Source organism: Diceros bicornis, chromosome 15 (assembly GCF_020826845.1).
Source record: "Diceros bicornis minor isolate mBicDic1 chromosome 15, mDicBic1.mat.cur, whole genome shotgun sequence".
Lineage (NCBI taxonomy): Eukaryota > Metazoa > Chordata > Mammalia > Perissodactyla > Rhinocerotidae > Diceros > Diceros bicornis.
This window is the reverse complement of record NC_080754.1, coordinates 43,786,478-43,812,241: the sequence shown is the minus strand read 5'-3', so window position 1 is coordinate 43,812,241 and position 25,764 is coordinate 43,786,478. Positions and strand designations below refer to the sequence as shown.

Below are 25,764 nucleotides of genomic sequence, written 5' to 3'. Positions count from 1 at the left end.
CTGTTCTCTAATGGCACTAAAGAAAGAATAAAAGGAAATGACTTAAACTACAGCAAAATAGCCTTAGGGTAAGGAAGTTTCCTGACATTGAGATTTGTAAAACGTTAACATGAGTTTCTAGAGATGTTATGAAATATTCACCTTGGGGAGTTTTTAGAAGACATTTCCCATCTGTCTGAGTTTAGAGAATAAGCCCGAAGGAAAGAAGACGGCTGGGAAGACTGATTACATCCATTCATTCAATAAGTTCTTGTTGAGCTACTAACAGCCTGGTACTGTGCTAGGTATTGGGTATTTTAAGACAGTATTTTTCAAATTTATTTGATCATGGAATACTTCTCAAATGAAAATGTATGAATAGATCTGTATCAAGAGGAACCTCTAACATATGATGGTTATTTGCATAAAAATACAATAGAAAAAAAAGCCTCACAGATTAATTGCAAGGAAATAAAAAATAATATTTATTAACAAAATATACCAAGCTTAGTAAAATAGCTTTCTTCTCATTTTTTGTTATAAAATATGATACACATTCACAAATTATGTTTAAGTAATTATGTTTAAGTAATTATGTTTAAGTAATTATGAAAAAGTATAGTTGATTCTATACTTTTTCAGAACTTGCAGGAATTCATCAAGGTAATCAGATACAAGATAAATACATTAATCTTTTTTTTTCTATAATCAGTTAGAAAATTTAACGAGGGAGTTGGAGTAGGGGTCTATTCCCTCAAACAAAGAGACGAAATATCTATCAATAAGATTACAGGAAACTTACATGATCTATATGAAGAATCTGGTAGTAATTTACTGAAATATATCAAAGAACTCTTGAATAAAGAGAATTTCCACAATGGAAGACTCAGTATTATAAAGATATTAGTTCCTCTCTAATTAACCTATAGATTTAATGCAATTCTAAATAAATTCTCATGTGTGTAGATGGGTAGGTGAGTTGATATAACATGGAAAACTGATTATAAATTCATCAAGAAGAATAAATACATTAAAATAGGCAAAAAGATGGCACATTGACCATAGAAGTTTAATTCCTCTCCCTCCAAAGTCTCACCTAAATGATGTTAAATGGATTCTTGAAAAAGAAAAATAAACTCGTAAGGAAAAAGAGGACAACAAGGGACACCAACTGGCAAATGATATCAACAAATTTTTGGAAGATGCAAAACAGAGAGATGATAACAGAAAAGAAGAGGATGCTGTAAGTTAAGATGACTACCGAAGAGAAGCATGCTCATTCACCTCACTGAACCCCTGAGAGGTTCAAAATGTGGATGAACCAGGTGCCCCACATGTGGGGATGAGAGACAGAGACGAAAACAGAGAAATTAGTCAAATGTCTATCTACAAAATGACTGGAACAATAGGTCCTCTCCTCAATCCAGCACAGCCAAATTACTATCCTTTCTGAAGAAACTGAAATCAGAAGGCTCAATGCTTAGACATAACAAGCACAGCAAAGTAGGAGAGAAGTACATGGTAAAAACATGGTGAGAAGCCAGGATCTTTCCTTTATCCTAGGAATTCCAGGGATCAGACACATGTCTCACCAGCAGAAGTCTAGAGGATCTTTTCTTAAAGAAACTGAATGGCCCCAAGACAATTACTTATTAATATCTAATACTAATATCTAGGGATCCTAACAGCTGAATCACCCTACAGTGAAGCCTACCATTCAGTTTTTTTAGCACCTCATTCTAAAATATAAATGGATAGTCTGGGTCACCAAAGATTTGAGGAAAGTCTCTAACATATAATACTGAAATAAACAAAACAGGGCTGGGGGGTGGGTGAGGGAGAAGGAACCCCAACCCAGATGCAAGAAAAGGAATAAAAGAAAAGATCCAGACTTTTTGTTATGCTCCTTGGAGGGAAAATGAAAGACACTGCATATATGATACGTGATGTAAGAACAGGAAGTTATTTTTTTTAAGTAACAATCAGAGAACAAGAAATAGTTCTAGAAAATTTAAAACATTATCATAAAAATTATAAATTCAATAGAGGGATCAAATTGATAATTCCATATGGTACAGCATAGAGAAGATAAAAGAGACAGATTATAGCACAGATATTAACAAAAAGAATTATTATACAGGAGGTATAATATCTGACTAATAAGAATTCCAAAAAAGAGAAAATGGAAGGAAGAAAATAATCAAAACAAATTTTTTCAAGGGAGAAGAATTTCAGATTAAAAGAATCTACTGAGGGGCCGGCCCGGTGGCATAGCAGTTAACTGTGTGCAATCCACTGTGGCGCCCCGAGGTTCGGATCCCAGGCGCGCACCAACACACTCCTTGTCAAGCCATCTTTGGTGGCGTCCCATATAAAGTGGAGGAAGATGGGCACAGATGTCAGCCCAGGGCCAGCCTTCCTCAGCAAAAAGAGGAGGATTGGTAGATGTTAGCTTAGGGCTGATCTTCCTCACAAAAAAGAAAAAAAAAAAGAATCTACTGAGTTACTGAGTACCCAGGAGTATGAATAAAGAAAAACTACACCCGTATCATTAAATTCTAGTATCAAAATCATGAAATTATGGTACACTTAAAATAGAGAGTCTAGAAGCTTCCAGAGAGAAAAAGCAGATCATTTAAAAGTAAATGAAATAATTAATTCAGGTCATTTAAAATGGTGACAATTGAATCAGGCAACAATCATCAAAGAATTCTAAAAGTAGTAGGTGAAAGTAATTGAAGAACAGAATAATTACATAGTCAAGAATTTCCCCATATGTTATTTATTAATTATAAAAGGAAAAATAGTAACCTATAGTGGGGTAATTTGGCAGATACCATTTTGACCAAGTGACCAAACTTAATACTACAAATAATGGGGCAAACTGACATCATGTGCCTTCTGATGAGATGTACTGAAAAGAACACATTAACATTTATGTAGTAGTATTCCTGCCAAAAATACATAAACTGAATCTAAGCTTGAGGAAGTATCAGACAACTTCAAATTGAGGGACATTCTACAAAATGACTGGCCTGTTGTTTTCAAAAATGTCAATGTCTCAAAAGACAAAGAAAGTTGGAGGAACTGTTCAATATTAAAGAGACATAAAAACTTGGAATTAAATGCAATGCATGATCCTGGATTGGATCCTGGATCATTTTTTAAATATTACAAAGGACATTATTAGGGTAATTGGTGAAATTTTGATGTAGTTTGTAGATGAAAGTACTGTAACAATGTTAAATTTCCAGACTTTCATAACTACACTGTAGCTATTTAAGTGAAAGTCTGTGTTGTTATGATATACACACTTTAATATTTAAAGGTAAAGGGATATGTTCTGTGAAATTTACTCATAAATGGCTCAAAAAATGAGGATTAGAATGGCATCTAATTCCATGATAGCAACATAGGAAGCTATAAGCCAATAGAGCAGTGCCTCTAAAATTCATAGTGAAAATGATTTCCCACCCAGAATTCTATACCCAGCTGTATTATTAGATTCCTATGCTATAGCAAATTACCATAATCTCAGTAACCCGTTTATTATCTCACGGTTTCTGTGGGTTTGAAGTCTCCACACAGAGTAGTTGGGTTCCTTGCTCAGGGTCTTCAAGGCTGTACTCAAGGTGTCAGCTGAAGCTGTGCTCTCATCTGGAACTCCAAGTCCTCTTCCAGTCTCATTTGAGTTGTTTACAGAAGTTAGTTCGTTGAGGTTGTATGACTGCAGTCCTTATTTTCTTGCTAGTTGTTAGCCTGGGACTGCTCTCAGCTCCTAGTGGCTTCCTCTCAGGTCCTCGCCATATGGCCCCCTCCTCTCAGAACATAGCAGTTTGCTTCATCTTCAAGGCCAGCAGGAGAATGTCTCTCTGATGCTTTACCTTCTCTTGAAGGATTCACCTAATTAAGTTAAGCCTCAACCAGAATAATCGTTCTTTCGATAAATGCAAAGTCAACTGATTAGTAACTTATTTATAGGAATAATATCTCATCGTATGTACTAGTATCACCCACACTCAATAGAAGGGTGTTATGCAAGTTGTGTACATCAGGGAGAGGAAATCTTAAGGGTCATCTTAGAATTCTGCCTGTCACATCTAGCCAAACTTTCATTTCACATTTGAGACAATCTGGTTCTCAACCCTGGTATCACACTAGAATCTCCTGGGGAACTATTAAATCCTAGTATCAGAATTCTCATTTAGTCATTCTGAGGCAGGGCCTGAGAAGGCTTTTGTTTTTAAGGCTTTCCCATGTAATTCCAATATGCAACCAGGGTTGAAAACCACTGGAATAGAATAAAAACCTTTTCAGATATCCACGATCTCAGAGAATTTACTTCCTATTCATCCTTTCTCAGGAAGCTACTAAAGGAGTACTTCTTTGAAACAAGGAAGTAATCAAGAAAGAGTAAAGCACAGGATCCAGGAAACAAGGACTCTAAAATAGGAAATAGCAAAGGGAAGTCCCAGATGACAGAGAGCAGGAGCTTAGAAAGTAACCAGTCCAGACTGCAGCAGGAGGATGAAGGGCTCCAGGATGAGGTATCTGAGGAAAAAACAAGTGGAATTAATGGATTATCTGATGCATCTGAGCACTGGGGGAAGAGAACTAGTATTAGGCATATGACACAATTGGTATGTAATTGGAAAAAAGTAAAGAATAGGTACATAGAAAAATTATACATGTGATAAATAATGCAATTATTTTCTTGCAGAAAAAATAAAGATTTTCAAGACAGAAAAGCATGCACTACTTGGCTATGCAGTTAACAATACTAATATAGTCATAACGTAAATATTGATTCTTAACCGAAAATTATAATTATACTGAGAGTATAGGATGGGGAAAGCAAGAGTATAGTGTGTCTATGTAAAAGAGCTAAATAAAGAAATTGCAAAATAGTGCTATAATACTAATTCTTGAAATAATAGAAGAGCTTAATGTGTTTGGCTCAAAAATAGGATCGAAGGAGTGGGGAACTACTGTTTTTTATACAATCTTGTTAGTATTATATTCTTTTTAACTATGTGCATATGTTACTGTGTTAAAAGTTTAAAAAAGAGAACAAAAGGAAATTCACAGGTAATAATATTAAAAGAAAATAAATTGATAATGGAATGTCAGTTTTTATTCAATAGATTAGCAAAAGTTAAAAATTCTGACATTATCAAGAGTTAAGAAAGATAAAAGAAAATTCACAACTGGTATGATGCAAAATTTGTATAGCAACTGTGCAAAGCAAGTTAGCAGTCTAGTAAAATTGAACATGAGCATACACTACTACCTAGAAATTCACATTCATGCATGAGACCTAGAAGGATATCCTATGCAGCATTGCCTGTGAGGTGGAAAAATTGAAAATAATCATCTATTGATTGACATATCACTATATTCATTTGTTCAGTCAATAAATATTTATTGAACGGCTGCTATGTGCCAAGCACTGTTCTGAAAACTGGACATAACATTTACTAATACAGCCAAAAATCCTTGCCTTCATGTGGCTTACATTCTTGTAGAAGGAGACATATAATAACAAATAAAAAAGTACATGAAATGTTAGGTGGTAATAAGAGCTATGGAGAAAAACAAAGCTGGGGAGGGATAGCAGGAGCCCTGGGAGAGAGTGTGTGTGTAATTTTTAAAAGGATGGTCAGGGAAATCCATACTGACATTTGAATAAAGACTTGAAAAAAGTGAGTAAGCAGGCCAAGTAAATATAGGGGAGAAGAATGTGCCAGGTCATTAAAATAAACAAAATAGATCAACATATATCAACATGGATAGATCTTAAAAAACATGTAGAGTAAAAAAGGCTGTGAAGGTAAACATACACATGACACTATTTTGAAAAATAATTTAAAAATAATAACACTATTTCATGTTCCTAGATATAGGTAGGCAAAAGTATAAAATATGCAGATAAAACTAAGACAGAAAAATATCAAGTCAGAAGTAGTGGTTTGTTCTGGGGAAGAGGGAATCGGCATGGGGCTTGGGTAGGGGGTCAAAGGATACTTCAGCTTTATTGAAACGTTTTATTTCTTTGAAATAAGTGTGGGTGATACTAGTACATACGATGAGATATTATTCCCATGAATAAGTTACTCAAGCATGACAGACTGTTAAATAATTGTTAATTCTGGATAGTAGGAAAATAGGTGTTTGTTATATTATTTTTTGTACTTTTCTGAATTTAAAATTTCTCCAAAAGATTAGCTAATATATTTTTGAAAAGAACAGGGAGAGCAGAATTGGCTTACCGGATATAAAAATGAATAATAAAGCTACCATAATTCAAATACTGCCATGCTAGCATAGACAGAGAGGTTAATGGAACAAAGTCCTAAAACAGATTCAGATGTATACAGGAATTTATTATATGATAAATATGGCATTTCAAATAAGTGAAGAGACCAGGAAAATGGTAAAGAGGCAAGCTAAGTCATTTACCAAAAAAGATGAATTTCTGGAAATTCATCCAAATCTTTGTATCAGCAGTTATTGCCAACTAATATTCCAAGGCATGGATGTACCAGTTTGTTTAACTATTCACTTATTGAAGGACATCTAAGTTGGTTGCAATTTTTGGCTATTTATTTTGTAAAACAATTTTTGTGCATATACACTGAGGAAAAAAGACTAGGAAGATGTATACCAAAGTAAAAATAACCATCTTTTATCTTTTAGGGAGACTTTTTTTTTCTTTAAACATTTCTTTATTGTTATGTATTATTTTTAAAATAATAAAAATAACATTTGAGTGAAGAAGCTTTTATAAAATTATATTTGTCAAAACCCAACATTTAAATGAGAACAGTGGTTTCTGGCGCTGGCCTGGTGGCGTAGTGATTAAGTTTGCATGCTCCACTTCAGCAGCCTGGGGTTCACTGGTTCGGATCCCAGCTACAGACCTACACACCGCTCATCAAGCCATGCTGTGGCAGCATCCCACATACAAAATAGAGGAATATTGGCACAGATGTTAGCTCAGCAACAATCTTCCTCAAGCAAAAAGAGTAAGATTGGCAACAGACGTTAGCTCAGGGCAAATCTTCCTCACCAAAAAAAAAACCCAGTGGTTTCTGCCTTATCATATAACACCCACTAACTATCAGGAATGATGTTGTTGAAATGAATACTCTTACTGCAAAATTAAGTCTATTTCTATAGAGTGTTTTTATTGCAGCACAGTGTAAAAATTCTGTTTCACATAAGAGCTACACCAAAGGGAAGAAGAAAATGAACCACACGTTTTTCAATATTCAGATATTTTTGAGATAGGGTGCACTAAAAATCACTTGGCTAAATTAAAAGATTTGTTTTACTTGACATTGAAATGTCCCTTCTATCAGAACCTCATGATCCTACTCTTCTAACACAACTGGTTTGACTAACTATAAGGAGATACAAATACAAATATTCTTGTTGTTTTTTAGGTACAAATATTTTAACAGAGTAGTGTGCAAATCCTTACACTATATAGTGGCATTGCAAATATCTTTAGCAGCTGCAGAATTCATTTTAACCATAGCCATTGAGTATAAGAAAATTGTTCTCTCCTGTGGTTAAGGTGCAAAATTTATTTTCCTAACAATGTTGAATTTTCTTTAATGCAATAAAACTGATTATTCTTCCCATAAGAGTTGTTTTTCCCCATTGAACTTTATAAAAATATCTGCAAGGGATATTACTAACTATGCTCCCTGAGGTAAAGACAAACAAACTTGAAATGAATGGGAAAATACAAGTTCTCAGTACAGAAATAGAAACCATAAAAAAAGAGCCAATTAGAAAGTTGAGAATGGAAAAATACAATATCTGAAATTTAAAAATTCCCTTGGGCTCAACAGAAGAAATAGATATAAAAGAGACAAAAGTAAGTGAACTGGAATGTAGATCAATAGAAATTATCCAGTATGAACAAGAGAAAGAAAAAAGAGTGAAAACAATGAACAGAGCTTAGAGATGTGTAGGACAATATCAAAATCTCTAACATTCTTGTCATTGATTCCCAGAAGAGGAGAAAGAAATTGGGGCAAGAAAATATTTGAGGAAATAATTGCTGAAAACTTCCCAAGTTCAGTGAAATACATATATTTTCAAATTTAAGAACTCAGCAAACCCAAACAGAATAAACTCAAAGAAAAAACCACCTAGACACATCATATTCAAACCATTGAAACAAAAAATGTTAAATCTTGAAATAATCTAGAGAAAAATGACAAATTACATACAGGCAAAAACTTATTTGAATGACCACAGATGGAGCCTGAAGAGAGTGGAACAACCACTCTAGGGGGAAAAAACCCTCTGTTAACACAGAATTCTATAACCAGCTAATATACCCTTCAGGAATGAAAACAAAATAAAAATATTCTCAAATGAAGAAAAACTAAAATAATTTGTCACCAGCAGACCTGCCGTAAAAGAAATACTAAAGGAAGCTCTTCAGGTCAAAGGGCAATGATACCAGAAGGAAACATAGATTTTCAGGAATGACAGAAAAGAAATAGAAATGGATGGGTAAATATAAAAGACTATTTTTTCCACTTAAGTTTGCTAAAATATGTATAACTGTTGAAAGCAAAAAGTATAAAATTATGTGATGGGGTTTTCATACATATATATAAAAATAATATATATACCAACTATGACCTAAATATCAGTGAGTAGGGGGGAGAGGGACTTATATGGTTGTATGGTGTCTTTCTACATTTTACTTCAAGTCATGTAATATTAATACTTAGTAGACTATGAAAGTTTAGGTATGTATATTGTAAGCCACAGAGCAATTACAAAAAACAAATGCAAAGAAGTATATCCAAAAAGACAATATATAAATTAAAATGTAATATTAAAAAAAATTCACAGAATCCAAAAGAAGGCGGGAAAGTAGGAACAGAAAAAATATAAGGAACAAACAGAAAACAAATAATAAAATGGTAGGCCTAAATCCAACCGTATTAATAATTACATTAAATATAAGTCATCTAAACACAGCAATTAAAAGAAGAGATTGTCAGATTGTATTTAAAAAAAAAGACCTAACTATGTGTTGTCTCCAAGTAATCCATTTTAAACAACATAGGTAGATAACAACATAGATAGAAAAATAAAAAGATAGGAAAAGATATATTATGCAAACACAAATCAAAAGAAAGCTGGAGTGACTATATGAATACAAGACAAAACAGATTTCACAACAAGGATATTACAAGAAACAGAGAGAGAGAGTACATAATGATAAAAAGAGTCAACTCATCAAAAACACATAATTCTAAATGTGTGTGCACCTAAGAATAGATGTTCGAAACACATAAAGCAAAAATAAACAGAAGTGAAAGGAGAAATAGACAAATCCACAATTACAGTTGGAGACATCAATGCTCCTCTCCTAGAAACTGATAGAACTAGCAGAGATAACCAGTGAGGATATAAAAGACCTGACAACATTATCAGCCAACTTGATATAATTGACTTTGGTATATCGATATATACAATATTCCACCCAGCGATGCACATGAAATGTTCTTTTATAAGTGCACATAGGGACTAGTCAGTTTGCAAACTCTCCAATTATAATAGGTATTACTATACAGAAAATTATTACTATATTCACCAAGATAGTCTGGGGCAAAACAAACCTTAACAAATTGAAAAGAACTGAAATATTAAAAGTATGTTTTCTGGGGCCGGCCCTGTGGCTTAGCAGTTAAGTGCGTGCGCTCCGCTGCTGGCGGCCCGGGTTCGGATCCCGGGGGCACCCTGACGCACCGCTTCTCCGGCCATGCTGAGGCCGCGTCCCGCATACAGCAACTAGAAGGATGTGCAGCTATGACATACAACTATCTACTGGGGCTTTGGGGGGAAATAAAATAAATAAATTAAATTTAAAAAACAAGTATGTTTTCTGACCATAACTAAATTAAAAAGTGCTATATGGGAGCTCACTTTCTTATCCCTTGGTGTGTTCTCAGTTTGACTTGGCGATTTTATACATCCAGAGTATACAGCTACATAATCAAGTTGACTCTTGTTTCCAAATGATATCAAAGCTTAGTAGTGGCTTAAGTGCTATTGGAGAACATTTTGACGGACAATGCACGTTTGAGTATCACTTATCTTTATTTTCAATGGAAATAAATCCAAAAGGCAAGTAATTGTTACATTTCCAATATCTTAGAATGAAACAATTGTTTCACTTTGGACATTTCACCTCTTGACTTCGAAAAATTAGGATGCAATTCTTTAATTCTGAAGTATTCCATTTGTTGTTTGATTTACAGTCTGACAATTGTTCTTTCAATATTTCCTTTAAAACATTCTTTCAGCCACAGGTCCTGGAACAATGAGTTTTGTCATACAGATGTCTAACACTGTCTACTCTAAACACTGAATAATAGTGCAAACACCTTCGGAAGCAAGATAAGACAAATGATAGATCAATGGTCAACAAATAAACCAAATGCATCAACTGTGAATTGGGCAGTAAATGCTACTCCTGCACCAGTGAATAATCATACATTCAAGTACCAGGTATGGTATTTTCTGCCATAACGCAGGATTTCTTAAAGGCAGATTATCGCATAACAAAAATCATATAATTAGCATTTTCTTATTAAAAAATAAATTTTAGAAGGAAAAATATAACGCATAATTTTTTCTCTCCAAGGACTACCTATGAATATCTCACAAAACTCTGTGCCTGGAAACACAATTTGGGAAATGCTGACTTAATGTTTACTTTTACTAGTAATTCAATGTTATTGCTTTTTTTTTTTAATTCCCTGCTCTGGAGTAACATAATGTTCTGAAAATGCTGAAAAACACTGGTTCAAGAAAAATATTTAGAAACACAGATCCCTGGAATGTGAGATGAAAACCAGAGCTTAAGAAAGAAAACACAGGAAATACAGTCACACGAAACTATGACCACATAGAGGAATGAATCTTATTTACGATTGAGCACGGATGTGTGGTGTTCAAGCAAATACTGGTTATTGATCAGGTTTTTGGTGTGGATGACAAGTTGGACTGTAACATCTCCAGGGTGGGTCACTTCTAAGTCCTCCACTCCTTAAAAATTCCAGAGAGAGCCGACTTGTATCGCAGACTTCTACTAATCACTGCTACGCCTTCTCAAATACAAAGAAGGACCACTAGAGGGAGAAACACGCAGAAAACCGGACCCTTTTCAGTAGTGATCTCAAAGGGCAACAGATCCCATTACCCTCCAGGAAAAAGAGAGGCTTCTACGGTACGCAGCAGCAAAGCACTACCTTGAATCTAATCTATAGCCAAGATGGCTTTTCTGAAGTCTCCGCGGGCACTACTCGAAAAAAGCCCGTCTTCTGAACAGTCAGAATTAAATCCTACAAGCTGATTCAAATCCGAAAAAAAAAGAGCATTACAAAAGGTCTCCCCGCAATGAGTCAAAGGATCGCAGAGGGCTGTGGCAGTGCATTCCTCTTTCGGGATGGGCTACAACTTAACCTGACGTTGGCTGAAAGACGCGCAGCAACGCTTCGTAAAACGTCTCCTTTCTAGTATCCATAACCACTTCTGGTTAGCCACTGACAGCGGCGGTTAGCCACCGCGCCCCCTTCTCTCGCCCCCAAAGGAATCTCATTTCCTCTACGGGCATAAAAGTGAATGAACTCTCTTGCTCCCAATACCCCTTTCTATATCTCTACCCCAGCCCGCCTGCTGCTCGTAGAAACAGATATGCGACACCTCCACTGCCCTAGGATGACACCACATCCTCACTACTGCAAAAGACGGAACACTGAACACGCGCGCGCCAGAAAAACAGCCCCAACGCCACCCAAACTTCGGGCGGAAAAGCAGGGCGCAGGCGCACTGGCACACTGTCACCCGATTTGCCCACTTGCCCCTCCTGGTCTCTGCAATTTCACTTCCCTTCCTTTGCACGTCTGCTTCCGGGGCACTGTAGGCTCGGCCCCTGCTCAGCTCTTACCCTCCTCTGCCCGAGGAGGGGGGAGTCGAGGGGGTGGGGAAGAGTTCGTTGTTTGTTTACACGATGTGAGCGGAAAAAGAGACCAATAAAGTTTATTCTGGAAACAAAAGGAAAAAAAACAGGGGTGACAGAGAAAGGAGACGGGGGCGGGGGCGTGTGGCGGGGGCTAGCGAGGAGAGGGAGCGAGAAGGAGAAAGCGGCAGTTCCGGTGCCGCCGCTGCGGCCGCTGAGGTCTCGGGCTGCTGCTGCCGGGGCCGCTGGGGCTGGGGCCGCCGGCGAGGCAGGGCTCGGGCCCGGCCGGGCAGCTCCGGAGCGGCGGGGGAGAGGGGCCGGGAGGCGGGGGCCGTGCCGCCCGCTCTCCTCTCCCTCGGCGCCGCCGCCGCCGCCGCCGCCGCCCGCGGGGCTGGGACCCGATGCGGTTGGAGCCGCGGAGCCTGGAGGAGCCCCGAGCGTGAGTAGAGCGCGCACCGGCGGGAGCGGGCGCGGTCGGGATGGGGCCGGGTGGGTGCCGCGGGCTGGCGGGCGCGCCCGCCGTCTTGGGCGGGGGCCACCCGCCGGTCGTCTCTCGCAGCGTCGGCCCGCAGCGGAGTTCTCCCGCGATCGCCTCTCCCTGTCCCCCGCCTGCCGCTGGCCTCACCCCGATGCACAGGCGAGGGCTCGCCGCTCCCTCTCTCTTCTCCGTCTGGCCGCCGCCGCGCTCCTCGCTTCCTTCCTCTCCCATTTTTGGGGATGGGGCGGCTGGAGACTGAGGAAGTGCGCCCAGGGCCGCCGCCCCGGCCGCGGTGGCGCGGTCCCCCGCGCCCTTGCACACCCACCCGGCCCGCGGGTGGCCGGGCTGCCGGCGCGGAGCCGCGGCTGTCCCTGAGGGGCTGTCACGCCCGAGGACGCCGGCCCGGCGACCCTGCGTTGGGCTCGTCCTGGGTTTAAATCGCCCGGCTAGGGCTTGGAAGGAAAACCGCTCCCCCTACCTTGCAGCTCCCCTCCCACCCTTCCCCTCGAGGTTGTTTTTCTCCGTTTAACCGAGACAATCAAACGTGTTGGATCTTTCATTCATAGCCCTGAGACGTTGTCTTGTGATTTGGGTCTTTCCTAAGTCTATTATGTGATGCCTGTTTCATAGCTCCAAGTGGTTCGGAAAGGCAGGGTAGCGCCCAGGATTGGGCTGTGTAAACAGCAGACGTTCAGCCAGTGTGTTTTGACCGCGGCTGGAGGGGTTTATTTTAGGATGCTAAAGGAATAGTGGTGATGGTGGCTAGTTACCAGACTTAGGAATCGAAAGCTGTTTTCTTAGATGTAAGTAGTTGGGGAGCTGTTTACATAGTTATCTAAAGGGTAAGGGGAGCGCAACAAGAGGGGGCTTTGTAACAACAAAAAAAAAACAGCCTTCGTATTCTTTGATGAGTTCGAGTTGTGATTTCGTTTTGGTGAAGCTTCCTCATTCCAGCACTGCGCCTTTGTGCACATGCAGGACATGGTTTTGCGAGATGATGTTTTGAATCTTAGTTTGTGAGGCCTGGGAGAATCCTTAGGAAACTTGGGTAGGTAAGCTCCTGGTAACTCAGGTCGTCGGGTGATTTCTACGGCCACATTTGAACCATTGCAGGCAATACTGGTCGCATGTTTTCCTGCTTAGAAACTAGGTTCTCCGGGTATTTGCTTACATTGCACCGTACAAAATTTACGTGTTGTATTTCGTGTTGTTAGGAAAAGACCTGGAAAATACTTGATACCATGTCGCTAATTTAATTTGGATAAATCCGAACACTTTGTGTTTTTATTAATGGGCTCTCAAAGCAACTGCAGTGTAAGAATTTGTTAATATGTTTATGTATTCAAGTTGTAAGATTTTTGAACTGAAGCGTTGAATTCTGGTTGACAGCATAGATCTCTATCTAAACATCACATGTTCTGGAAAATTTTAATTATCAGATTAACTGTTCTGCAGTGTCATCAGCCAAAATTATCTGAAGAGGGCCCAGTAGGGTGTGTGTGTGTGTGTGTTGGTGTTTTGTTTTTTAAGTTTTCTCTTCTCGTGTTTTGGGATAAAATTAAATAAAATTTCATTCATGACTTTTTTCAAAAGTTTCTAATGTGTTTTTCATCATTGTAAAATAGAGTTCTTTCCTGTTAAAATCACAAAATAGGTGATTGAAAGAAATGATAGCACATCATAATAGTAATAGCATCATGGGGGAAATAGTGAGAAAGTAAATGAATATTAACTTAATATTTTATCATTGACTATGAGTATAATGTTTGAAAAGTATTGCTATAGTTTTAGGTGAAGAATTAAACATGAACTGCATATAAATACTGAACAGTGTTATATATCTAAAGTTTTTTCTTAATTTTAAGTAAATTGGATATAGCATTAAAGAAATGTCACTAAATACAGATACTATATTTAACTGAAAAGGTACTGCATGAAAATGTATATTGTCATGGGGCTAGATATATCTAAAAGGGAGACTGTAAAAGAGCAGTGGCTTTGCCTGGCTCTGTGCATGGAACAGCCCTTCTGGAGGCAGAGCTTCCTTCCTGTCAGGATAAGATCCTCTCCATCCCAAATAAGTATTCTCTAAAAAAAAAACAACTAAATTTATAAATAAAATACTTATATAATAAGGTAGATCATAATAACTTTTTTCCGAAGACAGTTTACTTTGTGTGTAGCTTTCCTTATTTAGTGCTCTTCACTGAATAAAGTGTTTTTAACATTTGCTATTACCATTTAAGGGGCATTTGCTCTGTTGATCTGTTTGTTTGAAAAGAGCTAACTTAATCCCATTTGATCTCTTCAGCAACTAGAGTAGCATTAAAAGGATCAGTTCTCTATAAGTATCTTGAATTCCAAGGTGGGGGTGATTCTTTAAATGAAATATATTTCTTAAGCATTATAAAAGATTTCATCTCTGGTAAAAGTATTTATGATCATAAAAATGGTGCAATTTTAGAAACTAAGTCTTGGAATATCATGATTTATATTTTATTAGCACAGTTATCAAGCTGTTTTATTAAGTGTTGTTTATCTTGAGCTACACAACAATCCTGTAGACAAGGCTGTATTACTATCTCTGAGAAATGACGTTTTAATCTGAGGTTAGACAGCTGTCAGGTGACAGACTCGTTGACAAAACCAATGTTTTCTGACTCCTTTCATTATGTCATGCTCCCTCTAACGTGCTCCAGCTTGCTTTTTAATATAGAAACTAGAATCCAGAGAAGTTTAATTACTTAAGATCACCTTTTTCCTTATTTGCAGTAATGAATATGTATATTTAATTCCGTATATAGTGTAAACAGTGGTTTTCAATCCTCGCTACATATTAGAATCATCCAGTTAGCTTTTTAAAAATACTAGTGCCAGGGTCTCATTCCCAGAGATTCTGATTTAATTGGTCTGAGATGGAGCCTAGACATCTGTTTGTCTTAACGTTCCCCAGGTAATTTTAATAGACAAGATTGTAAAGCCCTTGTTTTCAAGGACCTTGCTTCTCTCTCTAGTTCCATCTCTCCTCCCTCCTCCCACGGCTCCCTTGACCTTTCCCTGCTTCATGTGCAAATGCTGTTTGCTCTTTCTGAAACATTTGCGCACTCCATACCCCTTCCTTAACTGGCTGACTCCTACTCATCTTACATATCACCTCCTTTGAGAAGTCTAGTCTGGGTTAGGTGTCCCTGCTTCCTGTTCCCATGGCATCTTGTGCTCCCACTGTCATAGCATTGACCCACTGCGTTATAGTTGCCTGTTTATTTGTATCCTCCAAGATGTAAATTCCATGAGAAGGATAGGGACTCTTTCTGTTTTATATACGGTTGTATTCTTATTGCCAAGCACAGTAGCCAGTACATAATAGGCACTTATTGACTGAATAAATAAATATATTAGCAACAGACTTCCTTACAATATGTAATAATTTATAAATCCCAATCAAGTTTTTATTCTTGCCAAAAAACATTTACTACTTTTGGTCACTAAAAATGTACATCTCTGAATTTGCCACACATACGAATTTCATTTAGAGACAGTTGAGATGTTATAAACCATAAGTTGTATCAAGAGTGACACTTAACCCCAAACACACACACACGCGTGTGCAAAAATAAGGATCATTGTTATACATAGAACTGCACCTGGAAATCAGGAGCTGTGAGTTCAAAGCCCTGTTTCACCACAAGTCTGTGTCCTTGGGTAAGTCTCAATCTCTTTGGACCTCAGTTTCCTCATCTGTAAATAGAGGAGTTATACTGGGTGCTCTATGTGGTGCTCAGTGATCTAGCATTAAAATCCTGTGAGTACTAAAAACAGTGGCTTTGGAACCTGAAGCGCCTTGGTTCAAAACCTGGCTCTTATACTTACTGGCAGGATTACTTTGGACATATTTCCTAATCTGTATAATGGGAGTAATTACTGCTCAATAGAGTTATTGTTGTTTTTGTTGTTATTGTTGAACTAAATGAGATAATGTGGAGTCAAGAGAGTTTTTGTCCTAGATCAAGTGCTTGATAAATGTTCATTTGTTTTCCTCTTAGAAGGTGTTAAATCTCATGAGTGGACTTGTCTGAGATAAGAGAAAGACACAGTTCATGTAATAAATCCTATTTTCCACTTTGCTGACTGCTTTGGTCCCAAAGGGATCAAAAACCACTGTGGCTTTTAGTTTCATTTTCTTAGAACCCCATTCCACTGTCAAACACCCAGGTTTTAGTCAACCTGCTTGGGAGATAATTATGCCTAGAAGTTTGAACTATGACAGGATAGCAAGTGCCAAGCTATCACTACATCCATAGTACATAATATAGAGGAGAGGAGAGTCCAATCTGATGACCTTACACCATCTCCAAAGATAAATAAAATCAGACTTGACCATTCTAAAAGAAGGGAACAAATTAAAACCAAGGATGATTTATAAAAGAAGACCCAGAGATTTTGGTAAAATCTCTCTTAACCAAAGCTTAAAATTCAGGGACCATTATTTAGTGATTTCCAGGAGATATAGGAAATACATATACCTCTGGTCAAGACCAATTCCAGAAAATAAGATTGTTCTCAATATCAGATTAGCAGTTACAGATATCAGTTAGCAGACTGAGTTATTATTTTTCTCTATTTGGGAGCCATGTTTCTTAATTTTATATAGTTATCTTAGCCTTTATTTATTTAGTAATAGAGACTAACCTTACACACAATGTAATAATATCTCTGTGCTGGTTTCTTGATACTAATCTTATTTTTGTATAAATCAAGTTGACTTGCCTGAGTTTTCCCTTAAGTTTATGTTTAAAGTGTATTGTATTAATGATCTTTTTGGAAAAAATACTGTAATAAAAATTTAAAAACCGTGGGTAGGAGAAACTGAAGTCTTAGAGCATAAGAAAGAAATATGAGGCAATGAACAGTGAAGTCTAAGGATTCAACTTGAAGGGCTCGAGATTTCCATCATTCAAAAAGGTTACCCGGGCCAGCCCGGTGGCACAAGCGGTTGAGTGTGTGCCCTCCGCTGCACGGCCCCGGGGTTCGCCGGTTCGGCTTCCGGGCGCGCACCGACGCACTGCTTGTCAGGCCATGCTGTAGCAGCGTCCCATATAAAGTGGAGGAAGATGGGCACGGATGTTAGCCCAGGGCCAGTCTTCCTCAGCAAAAAAATGAGGAGGATTGGCAGATGTTAGCACAGGGCTGATCTCTTCACAAAAAAAAAAAAAAAAGGTCACCCAACTTGAGATATACTGATAATGTTTTATAGCTGTATATCTTATTCACATGTAATCCTTTATTATACGAATCAATTGATCCTGGTTAAGGAATTCTTAGGTGTTCTTTTTCCCTCTCCCCAACTATATAGTTTGGGGAGTTTAAGATTAAAATGCTCCAATAAAGAGTTTGTAAGTTTGTAATAAAAGTGATGGCTTAGAGCTTTTTCTTCAAGTGAAGCTGTTTTTAGTATGGATTATAGAGCTCTGGTCTAAATGGCTGAGGCACTAAATTCCAATCCCAAACTACTATTTTGTATTTGTGTATGAGGGACAGGAGGCAGATTTTATCACATCTTTGACTCTTTTTCTGCATTGATACAATAGGAATTGTAATATGTTGCTTGCTTAGTAACTCACAATTAATGAGATAATTTAAATTATCCCAAATTGAGGCTGGCCTGGTGGCGTAGCAGTTAAGTTCGGGCGTCCCGCTTTGGCGGCCCAGGGTTCATTGGTTGGGATCCTGGGCGCGGACCTACTCACCACTCATCAAGCCATGCTGTGGTGGCATCCCATATAGAAGAACTAGAAGGACCTACAGCTATGATATACAACTATGTACTGGGGCTTTGGGGAGAAAAAAGAGGAAGATTGGCAACAGATGTTAGCTCAGGGCTAACATCTTCTTCAAAAAAAAAAAAATCCCAAATTGCATAAAATTATTTAAGGAAAAATGTATACGTACTAATCATTATTTTAAACTTATATCTAATACAAGAATAACATGTTTCACGTTTGGCCTGCAATTAAATACTCATTTATTCTGTGTCATTTTAGTAGTTAGCTTGATAATTTATCTAAATTACACTCATTTATAAGAGGTTAAGTTTTAGTAACTTTTAGCTATAATTGCAATTGTTACAAAGGAGTCTTTGTATCAGGGCCAGCATTGCCATTTGAAATAAATGTGGGATTAAAAAAAATAGTAAGAATTCCTACAGACCATGCTTATCTAGTACACTTCAGGTTTTAAATATTTGTGTAGTAGAAGCCAAGAAGTCAGTGTTGTAATGTGAAAAAAGCTGCATCAGGATAGAGTCATTCTGCTCTTATCATAACTCTCTTGTCAGACTCACCAGGAGTTAGTAAGAGTCATTGGACAGATGCATCTTATAAAGTACTACAGAAATTTAAGGCAATATTATGAAAATAATTTTAAGCATAAGTTTTTTAACAGAAGGAGACCATGTTTATGTTCATTCTTGTATCCTCAGCACCTAGCGTAGTGCCCGAATGTAGGTGACCAGTAAGCCTTGATATTTTTGCAGTAGAATCATAATTGGGAATCAAAATACTTATCTTTCTATCAGTTAGTAGCTGTATACTTTATCTGAAAAGTAGGTAAAATCGTTATGTGCCAGTCTCAGTTGGTCATTTATTGAGTACAGATTTGAAGTATATAAGAAACACTTTTCTGTAAGTTGTTAGTTAACTGGTTGCATATTTCTATTGATATTTGGAGACATTTTCAACAAAGATTGCTAGGTTAAGGAGAGGCTGTGTCCTAGGGTGGAAAGAACACTGGATCAGAAATCTGAGAATCTGGGCTCTGAGTTGAGCTACTAAGTAGCTGTTGGCCTTAGATCTTGGCCTGTCAGCTCTTGTCTCTTCACCTGCAAAATTTCTAAGGTTCTTTACAATTCCAGAATTCTATGCGACTCCTAGTATTTTCAAGTCTATTTCTGATTTCAGGGAAGAGTATGTAAGCCACTCCCTAGAGAGAGGAGAGTTTATCTTAGTTTGTTGTATTTTCAGAAGCTAAAATCGTTTTGTCTGCCTGTTTATAAATTTGCACATACTAGAAGGCCTTTGTGTGAAGTTATGGGGTAGAGAAAAACTGTCATCAGAAAAGATGGAAAGATTTTTTTTTTCTTTATGAAACCATCAGTGACTTGGGAGAATCAAACTTACTGCAGGCATGGCCATTTTGGTTACTGGCACTGAGAGAGCACTTACATGACTGACAGGCAATGAGAGTAGATCATCCATTGTGTACCAGTTGCCAGGGTTATGAAGGCCAGCAAACCTGTCACAGCACCCTTAATAGCCACTGGCCACCGTCCTCACTTGTTAAAGACTTCTAGGAAAATATGTTCCATAATTTCCCTTGGTAACCCGTCCCACTAAGATGGTTTTCAGAAAATGTGTTCTAATCTTAGAAACATAATTCCAGAGGCATAGTAAGCCTTTTTTTTCTAGATGTATCCTGTGCTGCGCAGACAAGTATATGGAAAGATGACGAAAATCATTGTCCTTGATCGGAAAGCAATGGTGTTTACGTTATTGATTTGTTCTTTCTATAAATCTTCAAGTTACCTTCAACTTTTGAATATTTTTTAACCATCAAACTGTTCTGGCAATGAGATATTATTTAGAGTTATTTTGAGTCTGTACTCATTTTTCAACAAGCTAAGTAGATTTCTGTGGCTTGTTTTTCTTTGACAAATTGTGCTTTTCCAAGTACTTTTCTGCTGGACTTATTGTAGGTCTAGACCTGAAAGTACCATTGCATTTTGAAAGAATTGACTGCCTTTAGCCTAAAAGCAAGTGAACTGTGGTTTCTTTTTCCTTAGGAAGTTAACTTCTTGGCAAGTGCAAAAACCTTAGAGTTTTTTGCTAAATAAGCTACTATTCTGTGATTATAGATTTATGGAGCATGTCATCAAATGTAAGGCAGCATTAATGGGAAAAATTGTGGGAAAAAAGACTGACATTAGGCACTACTATAAAGTCCAATCTGAAATCAAACCATACATGACAGCAAAGAAAGGAAAAATTACATATTCAAACTGTCATTTTTATACTTATCATGAATATTAATAGTAACATCATTTTAAACTTATTTTCTGGGCCGGCCCGGTGGCTTAGCGGTTAAGTGCGCGCACTCCGCTGCTGGCGGCCCGTGTGCGGATCCCACGCGCGCGCCGACCCACCACTTCTCCAGCCGTGCTGAGGCCATGTCCCACATACAGCAACTAGAAGGATGTGCAACTACGACATACAACTATCTACTGGGGCTTTGGGGGAAAAAAATAAATAAATAAAATTTTTAAAAAATAAATAAATAAAATGAAATAAAGTTATTTTCCATATGAAGATTCCTTAAAATCTAATGGCTATTATTATTTGCAGTTGAAACTCTGATAGGCAGCATCTTAAAATATTTATGACAATGATATTTGTATTCTTTTTATCTAACTATATACCAGTTGTAAAAGTTGAACATGACTTTAGCAAAGCAGTTTCTGTACTTGTCTTGGTAATCACGATAGTACATCTCAAAGCAATTTAGAATGTTACTAATTTTATAGTATGGAGACTGGTGGTTTTTTTTTTGTTTTCTCTTCACTGGAAATGACCACCTTTCAGCTTCTTAGTGATATTATGAGACTCCAGATTTCCTCAGAATCACTTTGAATAATTTTGACTATTTCTATGCAATGAAAGCCGGCTCTTTTTACAGCTGTGTGCTGTTCACAGACACTGCTAATGTACGGCTAAATGTACCTACTAATGTACAACTGTTAAAGCACAGCTAAACGTATCATGCTCTGGTCTTTTTTGTTGAATATAAATTTGTTGAGTACATTCCTCATGCAAATAACTTTTTCCCAACCAAAATGGGGGCAAGTAATCAGACCGAAGGACTGAAGTTTTGAAGTCAGGACAGTCTTAGTAAATCCACAAAATATGGTCAGTGTACTTAGGCTTCTTTAATTTAACTTGCCTTCTAAATGTATGCCATAATGGTTAAGAGCATGTACGCTGAAGCTAGACTATCAAAATTACTAGTTTTGTAACTTAGGGCAAGTTATTGAACTGTTGGGGTTAAATTTTCTCTGGGTTAATACATATTTCCTCATTTGCAAAAAGAGGGATAATGACAGTACCTACATCATAATATTGTCATGAGAATTAAATGACTAATACATGAAAGAATTTAGAACAGTGCCTAACACATAGTAAGCACTCAATATCTGTAAGCTCCTTGAGAGTACGAACCATGTCATATTCATCAGTTTATTTGGAGGCTTTAACATTATGTAGTGAATTGAATTCTATCCACTCTGAGGATTTACTAATGGATCCAGTCTCTGGAGAGTGAATAAGGTTGCCTTCTGACAAGCTTCTTGACATTACCACTTGCTTTTGTTCTATTACAACTTTTTAAGTTTCATTCTAGCTCTAGGAATATAAATTCTATTTCATACCTAGTCCTAAGAGAAGTTAGCATATGGAGATTTAGCTTGATAGGACTGAGGAATTCATGGACAGAAGGTATTAAGTAAATGGATGTACATTTTTTACATCTAGTCTGAGCTTCTTATGGGTTGATTTTCCCTGTCCATTCCTGAAATCTCAAAATCCCTGGCAGATATCTCAGTAGCACTCTGCCATTGAAGCAGTACTTCTTCATGCTACTAGATATTTTCTTTCCCTGTCTTTCTTTATGCACTAGACAGTAGTTGTGTCAATATAGTCACCTAGTCCCTATGTTACATCGCTTTTATAGAATTCTCATGTCATGTTTTAAAGCTGCTTGTATCTCACTTACCCATTATACTTGCTGTGAGGTCTTTAATGAAGACAGTACTGAACTTGTTGTATGTCATTCTGTTTGTTACCTAGTTTACACTGACTGGACATTGTGTAAACCTTACGAGTCTTTTATGTCAAAATAGGGAAAGCAACCATGTGTCTTGATTGTTTCCATCAGTTCAGTCTCTAAGTGTTTGCCTTTGATCACTAAAGTAGCTACCTGGCATCATTGATACAAGTTTCTGTGGCATCGTCTACGTGGTTTCAGGTGTTGACACCTTATGTAAATGAGACTGTTACTTCATATTTAAGTTTTTGGTAAATATATGTGAGTTTATGTTTTCTTACCTCTTACTTTTCCACAGTTTTGATTAGACTGCTCTTGATGGTCACACAAGGTAACTTATTTTTCTCAAGATGGTGATCCTATAGTCTGTATTTCTTATACACCAGGTTAATAATAATAATAAAACCCACACTACATATATTGTTATTAATTTATATGGAGATTGCTTTAGAAAGTATCTGTAATTTTTGGCATAACTGTTCAACACTTTTCATTGTTACTTTTAAAGAATTATTAAGCATACTTTCAAACATTTTTTGTGCCTGTAAAGCTGTATAGAATTTGGCCTCTTGGGGGTTGTATGCACAATGAAAAAAAAATGACAGTGGACTGCCCTTGAGTTTATTGCCATACTGTGTGGTTGTGACTAACCTAGGCATTGAGGTTAAGAATTAACTACTTATTTTAAAATGGCATCACAAAGAATTAGAGCTGACAACCTGTGGGAGAAAATTCCCTTGATTTTCTAAATGTACGCATCAGTATGTATATTTTGAGTTACCCCAAACCCAAACTTTAATATCAGGAATCTGGGAAAGGGGAATATTATGGACTTTGTATATATTATCTCCCTTAATCCCCACAATAGCACTTCATTACACATGTAGTCTCTCCATTTCACAAATTAGGAAACTGATGTTCCACATTTAATCAGTACACTGGAGCCTCATCACATTTAATTTACATGAATTCAGCCAAAAGTAAAAACATGACAAAAGTAATCATTTAAATATTGCAGTCATATCCCACTACTGAGCTTTTGCTTCAAAGTAGATACGAGATTAAAGATATAAATGTGCTGTCGCCTCAACTGGTCACTTAGGTAGGAATGGACATCTCCCTGTGTTGAGTGTGATTCTGTTATTCAGACATATGAATGTTCTTACAACATGGCTTCTAATAGCAAGCCTCTAGTGCTCAAGCAAAGAAACAGCACTTCCTTCTAGTGCTGAAACAAAATAGCAATTTGTTTAGACTTGCAGAGCAGTTGTGTTGATTTCTAAGGTGGCCTGCAGATGTGGCCACAACAAACTATTACCTGTGCGTGTGCATTCTCTCTGATACATGCATGCACATGCATAAGCCCACACCCTTTGAAATACTACATGTGTTTTATATATTGCAAATATAATTTTACTGTGTTCTAGATTGCTGTATATATATAATATCTTTATACAAAACATATTTCTGTACAAGGTGGTATACAAAAAAAATGTACAATGTAATTTATGGGTAATTTAAGAGATTTTTCAAGGAAAATGTTGACTCTTGACATCCAAAGACTGTGTTTGTGTTGTTTGCCGCTATATACCCAGGGTCTAGCACATTGCCAAGTGCAAGTGTTATTGGATAAATGGAAAAAAAATGTTTAATCACTCAGCTACTTATATGGTGATCATATTTTCAAAGCCCAAATTTTGAAGGCACTTTTGAAAAATGTGCTTCGTTTCCCAGAGGGATTACTCTTAAGTCGTATTAGAATAATATGGAAAATAGAATATTAGAAATTACAACTATCTCACAACATCTGATCCTAATGTGACTGTTGGACTTGCCATGATTTATGTTTGTTTCCTTTCTCCCATCTATTCTTTTATATGTATGTGGACTTGCTAAAGGAAACTCAGCTATGCTAGGCAGAATTTATTTTATGAAAACTCTGAGTGGATTTCTGCTATTGCCGAGAGAAGTGGAAAGACTAGATGATAGAAAATGTAACTAAGTGACAAATGTACATGTTACTTTCACTCCCTTATGTAATATTCATTCCATTTGTACAAACAGTTTTTGAATGTCCTATCTGATCTGTGTGGGGACCTTGGAAGGGGAAAAGTGTACCCTGAGCTGCCATGAGCCATTCTTTCTAGCTGTCCAGAAGACATCATTACTGGGCCAAGAAGACATGATTTCTCTCTTACACTGGGGGAGAAGGAAAGGTTTCATGCAGTGAAATGGGACATTTGCATATAATTCCAGGTCAGAACCAGATAATCTAACCTGCCTGTTAACTACATTACACTGAATAAACCACTTATGTTGTATGAGCCTGAAATGTTGTTACTGGATGGCTAGTGACTGAAAGAGATGTTTCCAGGGTGCTATGTTCCAGAAATGAGCTTGTGCAAACAAAATTTAAGAATGTAGAACCCAAATAAAATAGCAACTTTAAATAAAATAGAAGCAAAGGTAATTGAACAGTATATTAAGTCTATTTTATGATTACCAAGTAGGAATTATTCTAAGAATGCAAAATTGGCTTAATACGAAATTTTATAATGCGTAGGTCAATAAATCTGATAAGGGAAATAAAGATCATATCAGTAAATATGGAAAGGAAATTAATAATTTCCTTTCTTCTCTTTAAAAACAGGAATGAGGAGAAATTTATGTAACAAAATACATCAACCTAAAAGCTAAAATAATAGTTAATAATGAAACCTAAGAGAAGTAACCATTTTTAAAAACTTGGAAACCCATTATCACTACGTTATTATATAACATTGTTTTGGAAGTTCTGGCCAATATAATAAGACATGAATTAGAAAGAAGAGGAGTAAATGCTGAAAAAGAAGCTGTACAACCCCATTTTTGGTGTGATATTATTGCATTCCTAGGAAAACCAAGATCAACGGAGAAATTATTAGAACTAATAAGAATATAGAGGGGCCAGCCCGTGGTGTAGTGGTTAAGCGCGTGCCCTCCGCTGCTGGCAGCCTGGGTTCGGATCCCGGGCGCGCACCGAGGCACTGCTTGTCAAGCCATGCTGTGCCGGCGTCCCATATAAAGTGGAGGAAGATGGGCACAGATGTTAGCCCAGGGCCGGTCTTCCTCAGCAAAAAGAGGAGGATTAGCATGGATGTTAGCTCAGGGCTGATCTTTCTCACAAAAAAAAAATATATATATATAGAATAGCTAGATGTAAGACAAATACTTTAAAATCAATAGTTCTCCTTTATGGTAGAAATAATTGTTTAGAAAATATAATAGAAAAAATCATTTTTAACAATAACAGAAAATTTAAAATTATGTGAATAAGAAATGTGTGAGCCCTTGTGAAAAAAACCAAAAACTACTGAGATAGGGGTGGGAGGGCGGAGGGGGCAGGGGTGCGGGGAGAAGAATAACGTGTTCCTGAACGGGAAGTCCAGCTATTACAAAT

General features: G+C 37.4%; 1 protein-coding gene across 2 annotated transcripts in view; it reads left to right on the top strand.

Moving 5' to 3' along the window:
- The first annotated feature begins 12,148 nt into the window (after window positions 1-12,148).
- The window catches only part of PIK3CA (phosphatidylinositol-4,5-bisphosphate 3-kinase catalytic subunit alpha), a 72,029-nt gene continuing 58,413 nt past the window's right edge, over window positions 12,149-25,764 (top strand). Inside the window, exon 1 of one of the 2 annotated variants that reach the window (XM_058556308.1) lies at window positions 12,149-12,416. The gene's annotated coding sequence lies outside the window, so the exon portion shown is untranslated. The remainder of the gene's footprint in view (window positions 12,417-25,764) is intronic. The other variant, XM_058556307.1, reaches the window with a different exon arrangement.